The sequence below is a fragment of the Lathamus discolor genome, chromosome 9 (assembly GCF_037157495.1).
Source record: "Lathamus discolor isolate bLatDis1 chromosome 9, bLatDis1.hap1, whole genome shotgun sequence".
NCBI lineage: Eukaryota > Metazoa > Chordata > Aves > Psittaciformes > Psittacidae > Lathamus > Lathamus discolor.
This window is the reverse complement of record NC_088892.1, coordinates 15,523,432-15,533,575: the sequence shown is the minus strand read 5'-3', so window position 1 is coordinate 15,533,575 and position 10,144 is coordinate 15,523,432.

Here is a 10,144-nt window from a genome sequence, read left to right as displayed (position 1 = left end):
CTCTATCCCTTTTGCCTTGGGAATTGAGGGACTAATTGTGCCTCGTCGATCCCAGAGCAGCACTGAACAGTTTTAGATCTGCTTTAGCTTTGCCCAGCTGTTCATGGCTCAAAGAGCAAAGCTCTAAAGCAATATTTTGGTGGTCTGACCACATCTGTGCTTACTGTCCCAAGGAGACTGTTGCAGAACAGTAAAGCGATGGGCCTCTGCCACCCGCTCACATTATAATATATGTAGCTGTATCGTTATACAGGGGGATGTTGTTATTTTTATTTCAGTAAAAATACTGCTATTATCCAAATTGCTCATTTTGGTTTTTGGAGAACAAATACACGTCTGAACAGACTTTTTTTTTTTTTTTTTTTTTTTTAAGAAAAGTTGTTTAATAAGCAGTGTTCTCCTCCAGGGACACATGAGGGGATTAATGTGCTGTATTATACATCTATGCATAAATCTCTCTGGGAAGTCAAAATTGATTCACTACAATTGTGGTTATGCCCTGAAATTTCACTGGAAAATACTGCAGTTCCCAATCTTGCTGTCCACATTCACCATTCTAAAAGGCTGTAATATGATCACATCATCTCATTGGGACCAATTTTCTTCTGTCATATTTAAGCACTACAGAGGTTTTAACGATTTAATAGCTATATTTCACTGCTTAACAAGAGAAACACCATAACATTTCTCAGCCTGTTACAAGTGCCCCTCTCCTGGTGCTCTGTTATTAAATATAGATTAGCTTTCCTGAGAAGAAAAGAAAGCGCTATCTTGTTCTGATGCTTTAGATCCTTCTTATTGTTCTCCTAAATAGTTTGCAGATCTTCCTCTCCTATTCTAATCCACAGCATGATTATTTCTATTTTGAATATCTAATTGCTAAGCAATGTTGTTTAAATAACTTTTTCATCAAAGAAGTTGTATTCAGTGCAACATTTTCTACTCATCTCCTAGTGGCTTGCATCCAAAGATTATGGGATGTGAGCACCCCACTCTTTTATGTCCCTGGGAAAAATATATCCAGAGGAGGAGACTGGATCATTCTTCTAGAACAGAGTTAGAGAAAACACTAATTCTAGCAGTTGGGCTGAATGATATTGGTTACAGTGAATAATAATTTCATTTTAATGATGTTCTTTCTGTAGAACAGAAAATCGGAGCTAATCATACGAAGCATTTTTTTTTTTGGCCTTCAGCCTTTTTTACTTAAGCTCTGTCAGGTAATGAACAAGAACATTCTTTTCAAATATAGACAGTATTTAATGAAGTTGCATAATATGCCTATTGCAAAAGCAAACCCAATATGATACGAAACATTTTGCCCATCTCTTTTTAATTCACAAATTACTTTAATCTTTCGGCTGGTCATCTGCCAGTTGCTAAGCAGAATTCTCTAGTGCATCCTCGAAGACTTGCTGCTGCTTCCTTTTTCTGAGAAAAAGAGAACTGCTGTATGCCAAGAGAAGTTATCGGCTTGAAATGGAAACAATCTCAGACTTATCTTGGTGGGCCAGAATGTTGTGTCCTTGTTGAAAAAAGCTCATACTTCTGAGCAAGGAAGGAGTGAGACCAGCTTCATGTCTTTCTGCCACCTCCAGTTTTTGGTTTACAGTGACATGTCAAGTTTTTCTGGTTATCATGCATTGAAATTATTGTCAATGAAGTTTGTCACCACAGAATGGAGACATTACCATTCTACATTAAGACTTCCAAAAGTTACACACCAAGAGGCATGGAGCCTTTTTCTGCCTGTGACACCTGCCAACAGCAATAGGAAAAGAAGCACAATAATATTAGAAACTCGTGTGTCACATTTTGGTAGACAGTGACTGATGTCTAGCTATGTCAGATAGTAACACTAGCACTGCTATGAACAATACATCATGTTCTTATTTTGGAACTAAACTTTTTATCTAAACTTTTACGAATTTGTTTTTTGAGGACTTTATTCTCATTTTGAATGTGCGATTTTTCTTTTTTTCTAGTAAGGCAGAAAATACCTTTAGAAAAATGTTTGTGTTTCTGTTGACTTATACAGTTACACAGCTTTCAGTTTCGGATTTCTTGGTAAGCAGTTGACCTTTGTGTTTCCAAGGAATCAGGATTTTTGGAATAGCTCCTTCCCCACCCCCCCAAAAAAAAAAAAAAAACCACCTCCATTTTATTTCAGTGGCAATTGATTACACTGTAAATCCATTAGTCAACTTGGAAAGAACAAGCCAAAGTTTTGTTGGAAGACATAATTTATGCTCAGAAACTTGTAGAATGCTTTGTGTCCATCCTGGAAAGTGTGAGTGTGACAGATATATTTTATACTCTATATCAATATCTGTGCTTCTCAATAGCTTGTGACTGCCAGGTGTTTCCCAATAGCCTTTTCAGGAACAGGAGGACTTTTACTCTACTGTCCATAAAAATATGCCTCTGCTGTTGCCACTAAACTTTATGTAAGCCATAAAATATCTTTTGGCTCCAACTTGAAACACAAGGAGAATGTTTGCACAGTGAACATCAGACATTGTCAATGTTAATGTGTAATGTCTGTTGGCAGAGTTGTCTGTAAAGATTTTTTAGCCAGCCAAATGTTACTTCTATTTCACTCAGAACTCACGTCTGTCATGGGATAGGAAGAATAACAGGTTGTATTAAAACTGGCTACAAGCAGTTTCTTTTCTCTTTTTTTTTTTTTTTTTCCTGTTGCTAGCCTTTTGAGTAACTCCTGGCAGCAATTATATATAAAATGCTATTTTCAAGCCTTCTTTAGCTGATGGTGGATAGTGCAGTGCTCTACTGAAAATCCTATGGCAATAAAAAGAAATAACTATACACAGATGTACACACACATATATATATGCTTGATATAAATAACTTAATGGATAGCTTCAAAGTGACATGCCAGGTTTTTAACAAAAATGCATAAAGGAATAGTCAAGTGTTGCAATGAATTTCACCAGTTCCTGACTTGTATTTATACCCACAGTGACAACATTTGAATCCATTTGCACTATACTTGCAGTAGAGACCTCAAGATTTGTAATGGACAGCATGCTAAAAACATCTTCGAATAGCTATCAAAGCCACACATTGCAAAAGAGAAGAAACAAGCCAATAACACTTCTTTTGTCAACTTTTATCTTGTAAAGTGGTAAGGCTTCAGTACTTGCTATTGTGAATAACACAGCAATAGGTGTTATTGTGCACCTAGCTGTGTGCACATATTTGTGCATAATTTCCAATGTATGGATGGTGTGAATATCTAAATCCTTCAGATTTTTCATAAAGAGCTGTAAACCAGGCCTGTAGCCTATCCTCAAGCAGTGGCACTGATTCGTCAGTCAAAACATTCAAATGAAAGGTGAGTTCATTATGTGGTTGTCCAGGTTAGAGCTGGTCATTATTCTATATATACACTGTGGAGCAGACTATTGAACAGAGATATTTTGCAATAGGCTTTTCCGAATCTTTATTCAGCTGCTTCTTCCAGGCTTGAAGACTATTTGGGTAATATATGAAAGCAACAGACTGGAAGAAATTCACTAGTGGAATTCCTGCTCAAGAATCTGTCTTGAGATTGATTTAAAGTATATTTTTAAGAATGATCCTTGTGTAGGTGTGCTGATGTAGTCTGCTGCGCTTAAAGACAACAGGCATTGTCAGTACAAAGGAGTAGTAAAATATACCCAAAATAGAGACCCATAAGAACTGAGAATAAAGGTAAATAAAATTTACTAGTTTGAAAAGCATATCCATGCATATGAGAAATCCTAACGTTAACTTCTGCAAGGTGAGAACTCATACAGTGGGAAGGCTTTAGGTATACAAGTTGATAATAAGATGACTATGGTTTCCTGAGAGAGCCATAAAAATGCAAATGCAATCTTTCAAAGCACTGCAAATTATTTCCAATAGAGAGGAAAGTATGCTAATATTGTAATTGCACAAAGCGTTTTCCAGCTCTCTGCTGGAATACCATGCACAGTCCTGGTCACTTGTATTCAGTATAAAACCAAACCCAAACAAAGAAAAAAAACACCCAATACTAAACTTACAGAGGAGAAGGGCTGCTAGGCACATCAGGATTTCTCATAAGAGAAAAAATATAAGGTACGTTCCCTTAAATCAGTCATCTAAAGCTGAGATCCTTTCATAAATATGCCAGGGAAGTAAACAGCATGGAGGGAGAAAAATTAGTTCCCGAGAAGTTGAATACGAGCCAAAAAATGTGTGGCTATAAAAGTACTTTGAATAAACAGAGTTCAGGCTAGGTTCCTAACTAGTAGAGCAGTCAGACCTGGGGCAGTAAGAAGGTAGTAAACTGACCCTGGACACTCCTTACGCTCCTTCCAGGTGTGTGCTCTTAAGAGTGGTTAGCAGCATCCGAAAAGGAGAAAGAGCCCAAATAGTTTAGCGAAATGCACAATGGTCCAGTTTTAGGTGGACTTTGGAAATCATGCCTATCAGTATGTCTAGAAAGAAGCATGTTTACCCCACACTGCACCAGCTAGTAAACAAGCTCAGGTGGGTACTTTCAAGTTTCAAGTTCTGAGATAGCAGTTGCATGTGCTGTTTTAAAGCATGGAGGAGGTTGTATCTTTTTGCAATCTTCTGTGTGCATATCTTTTTATGGTTTGGGTTGGAAAGGACCTTCAAGACCATCTGGTTCCGACCCCTCTGCCATTTGCAAGGACACCTTCCCTTAGACTAGCTTGCTTTAAGCCCCATCCAGCCTTGCAACTTTTCCATATGCTTTTCACCTTTGCTTTACCTAAACATCTCTGGATCACGAACGGACATGAGGTTCTGTTCTTACAAGACTTCTGCACTAAGTGTTTGTTCCTATTTCATAATTGAGAGACCACAGTGGAGGATAAATTTAATATAATTTGCCTATAGATTTCCTCAGAGAAGTCAGGAATTCAAACCAGACTGTGGAATCCTTACTTGGTGTTCAACCTTGTAGGCTATTCTTTCTTGTTTAAACAGGTGAGCGTGTACTGTTGTAGTGGGAAATCAGCAGTTGATGGGCCAAGACAAGTGTTATAAACAGGAATTACATTTTGAACATCTTTTCCCACAACAAAAGATGGACACAATGTGCCTCAGGTCTATCTACCAGGGCAAAAAGCCATACATTTGACCATGTAGTCACTGCTTCCATTTAAAAGCAGAAAGTATTAGAAATCTATCTATATATCCTTTAAAGGAACTTTGGACATAATTCTATATGGTGTTTTTCACAGTGACTCCTTCAAGGTGTTCAATGTTTTTTATATCCATTCTCATTATTTAACTGGGTTTATGCTTACTGCTCATTGAGATATTGGGCAGCAACACAGAAATAGAGAGGTGGTGACGGAACCTTCCCTTCACCCTGCAGGACAGAGGCAAACCCATGAAAATAAAAACAGAGTGCAGGAAAGAAGCATGTTTGGAACACACTGAATAATAAAGTTAATTTACATAAATAATCAGCACTGTAAACCCATATTCAGCTATTATAAGGGGAAGAACTGGCCCCAAAGCTTTGCTCTGTCTTGAGCTCCTCCCCTGGAGTCAATAAATGAGCCATTGTTTAAAAAATGCTTTGTAACCGAGTCACAGGTTTTAAAAACACCAGTTAAGCATAAGCAGCTCATGTACTAGCACTCACTACTGTACTCGTACACCTGGGCAAGCAATGGGATTCTTCACATAATCATGTACAGCCTTATTTATTTTGTGTACTTCTGTAAGTATGTGCATGAGTAGCTAATACAGGCAGATAGGCCAGAGCCTAATCCCCAGATTCAGGCATTTCTGAGCTGTGGAGTGTTCAAAATCCAAATCAGGGCTTTACAGCTTGAGCCCTTCTCTAATATTTATTCAGATTTATGATAAATGTAGCACTTTAGAGCTAATTCTTGTTCGTAATGTAGCCATTGCTCAGTCATGACTATGGAGTATAAATATCACACATTTACCTTTGAGCCTGTAGACATTTAAGCTTCTGTGCTCTTCAGGACTTTATTTATTTATTTATGCCTTTGCTTGTTTGATAGATGGCAGCAGATAAATGTTTCCTAACTGGAGATGTCTCATTAGTTTTTGCTTTTAGTATCATCTGTCATATGACAGCAAACAGGGAATTTTTGCACATTGGTATGACTATATCATGTTTTCAGTTATAGCTGCTTCTGTGTCTTCACAGGTGAGGTGATACATAAATACACCCTTACCCTTAAACACTGTCTTCAAAGAAAATGCATTTACTACTATATATATATATATATATAGTAGTAAATGGATATAGTATAGGGTTCTGGTTATGTAATATATATATATAACCAGAGCCCTATCGTTTTGTCATTACAGCCCCACTATTCTCGAAGAAGCGAGCAAGCTTGTTCTGTGATATAGAAGGTGGAGACTGGGAAGCTGGATCTGCTAAGCCTTGCCTAATGCAAACTGCTTTAGTATGCACATCACATCATGCCGGCTATACTGCAGGGAGCAGGCAGTTATCGCACAAGCGTGCATCCTCAGAGCCAGGATAAACACTCCGTTACTCTCCCTCTAAACTGCTCTTCTGGGAGGGAGAGAAAATAAATAGGGAGCGAGAGAGGCATTTGAAGTAACCTTTTTAAGGAGGAGGAAGCAGCCAATAGAATCTTTTTTTCTTTTTTTGTTGTGTTTTTTTTTTCCTCCCCCACTTCTTACTAAAGAAATTCGTGTTACCTCAGCAATTAAGGAGAAGAGCCAGCGTCTAGGGTTCCAGGCTGTGAGGGGGAGTAGCAACTTGTACCAGGTAGGAAGCCCTTTCAACATACTCTTTAATTCATGCAGCTCAGTTACTACTTGCTCTGTTTCTATGTAGTGTCTGACTTCTGGAGACCTTCTGTCTGCTTGTCACCATTCCCCGAGTGAAAGAGACCTGGGGGAGATTTAACTGCCAATGACCTTCAGGGTATTTCTTGGAAAGACACTGGTACTTAGTGCTGTGAAGTAAAGCAATCTATACTTTCGTCTGATGGCTTAGAAGTGTGCATCAGGATGCAGCTGGGTGAAACTGCAGCTGTTACCCGTCTACAAAACCATGTCACAAATGAGTAAAAATTAGCCATTTTATAATAACCAAAGCAGCTGCTCTGCATTTTTAGCAACACGGCTGTATTACTTTCCAAAACTTATTACCATACGTTTCTTTTGTGCTGGAAAGCAAGCAGATATGCCTTAGTGTATTTAACGTTATTTTGACAGTTATTTACTGTATTTTCATAGTCACTCATGCATATTTTATCAAGACTTTTCTAAACTTTCCTGAGGCAGCCATATCTTCTGTAGTAGATTAATATTTGTCCTAAGAAATAATTAGTGTGATAATTGTAGTGAGCTGGTTGCAATATTTGCTTTAAGTATTGCCTATTGCAGTGTTTGCAGGCTGGGTGGGATGGAGCCCCAGCTCGCACAGGCTCATCTGCCTTAGTACTACAGAAGGACTGAGGGGAAAGTGAGGAGGAGAAATCTGTAACTGGGTTTTGCGATCTCCTTATGCAGTGTTTTCTTCCCTAGTACTTTGTGTTCATTCCCATGAATGGTTAGATGACATCTGTCCAATTTTTTTGTATTGTGACAATAATGTGACTTAAATTCATTAAAAGCTGAAGTAGCATTTGCATGCAATGAAGAGTTCAGAGCTTAGGAATCAGACCTGCAAAGATCACCATCGTGTCTGTGAGACTCTTCGCTATTTGCTCAATTTAAATGCCTGTCTTCCATGCAGTAAGGGAGTTGGAGGCGAACTTTTGCAGGCTTTAACATTCTCTTCTGTAAATCAGACCAGTGACAGTGAATTCTTAAGGGTAAAATACAGACGTGTTTTTGAAGTGTAAGCAGTGGTGTGAGCAAGTATGTCTGAAGATTCAGTTGCTTGCAAGAAAACCTGAAAATAATGCTCAAAACAGAGCTTAGGCACTACTGCTGTAATAAAAAAATACTGAAAATAGCAGAACTCTCTTGGATGACTGTACCCACACAACCTCTTCTTGTGTGCAATTGCTCTATGCACAAATAGCTCCATATATTTTGTTTAAAGGTATCTTCTGACTCTTATTGTAGGAAGAGCTATAGAAGATGTCTAAACCTGTAGTCTTTTTTCTGATGAGCATAATGAAATAAACAATTCTCAGAAAATGAGAATTATATCTGATCATGATAAAACCTGAGGAGCTGAAAAAGAAACAGTTTCAAAAATTATAGCTGTGAAATGGAGGTAAGATCTCGTTAGTGACCAGGGTTGGCTTGAGGACCTAGTAAGTGATGAGAAGAGTTTTACCCTTTGTTTTATCCGTTCTGAGAAATTTACACTCAAAAAGTAACAATTCGATTAGCAACTAAGACAGGAAGAAAACCAGAATGGGGAAGCAATATCTTGACTCCTTTTATTTCTCTTGATATATAAAATATGTGATAAAGAAAATGAATAGTACTCATGCCCTGCTGGGTTTTTTTATAACAGGTATATGTTTGATATAAAACTGAAGTCAAATATTAAAGAGAAAAAAGGGGGTGGGAAAGAAAACAAGTTGAACACTTTGAATGTCACTAGAAACTCTCAGAAAATTCAGGTTTCACAGAAGTTTAAGGCAAAGTACAGCTGGTTGGTGTGGCTGTGCAGAGCTGGTTGCATTTTGGGGGGGTTTTGGGGGTTTTGTTTATGGTTTGTTTTTTATTGTTGTTTGGTTTAGTTTGGGTGGTTCTGGGTGGTTTTTAGGTGAGTGGTGGTTTTTTTTGGGGGTGGGGGTAATTGGGGTTTTGGGGCAGGGGGTGGTGTTGTGGGTGGTTTTTCTCTTTTCCCCAAAAAGAATCATGAATTGACTCAAGCTTTACATTTTGGATTCACTTCAGGTTTTATTATTTATTTCTTAATTCGTTGTCATACTTTGTAAGTCTCTCTGAGGGACAGGAATTGTCAGAGACCTGTGCATTGGGATATACAGGTTTCTTAGCTTGGTACTGCTGGCAAGTCACTCCCTTTCTGTGCCTCAGTTTACTCACATGTAAATACAGGTATTGGCAGCTGCCTGTTCATAACCACATTGCATATCTGAGCTTTTTGAGATTATCCTCACTCACGCTAGTGGTGCTTTATGCAGATTTGCTTTTTTGTGACTCTAGTTCACCTTTTTTGCTTACAAACTTGACTTTTTTGTGGCATATTACTCGCTGCTCACCCCACTAAAAGCCTGCTGAACACTGTGACTTTCATGAATAAAATCATATTTCTTTTACAAAACAGGTAGCATAAATCAATTTGTGCTTCATCCCTACCCTGGAAGTGACTACCAGGGTTTGTGGGATGGCCCTGTCTCATTAGGAATCTTATCTTTAATAAGACCCCCTCAGGAGTCACTGCTAGCAAATCTACAATGTCTATGTATCTGAAAGTACAGATCAGACTTGCTGTCCCATGAACGTTATGATTTCTCAGCAGAAATGGTGCAGTTGGTTATGCTGAGGTGTTTTTAACAGAAAAATAATCTGACTACTACAGGAACTATGAGCTGACATCCCTGTTTCCATGCAGCAATGTGTGGGTAATCCCTTATGTTAGTGGCTTTGACCAAGGCTCCCTACCCCTCTATTAGTTCCTAGCCCTGCTCAGTGATATTCCTTTTGGTATCCATGGGGTAGAGTACTGGGACTCCTAGTGCCATTAGGAAGACAAGATGAGGAAGCCTCGGATTTGTTGCAAGGGTTTTATCTGTTGATAAGGAAAGGTTCCTCTGTGAAAACACAAGCAATTGATGTTTCTTTTTTACAATATACTGCATCAAGAAATTAGCCTGACTGGAGAGTGTTGTTTGTACAAGGACTATCAAAATGCAGTGTTTGAAATTCTAGGTGTTGATATAATTCTGTATTATTATGGGTCCCCAGAGTGGCCATTATCTTTTGATCTAGCTTTAGTTAATTTTAATAACCTCCTTGATTTTTGGAAGCAGAACACTAAACGCACAGTCCCACTAATACCTGATGACTGCAAATTTATACATGAGGATTTCCAAACAATCTCATAGTGTGCTTTTGAGGGCTGCGCAATTACACTGAACAGACACGCTCATGCTCAGGCATGTATTCTTTCTACTGTGAGCATGAAGAAGAGTAT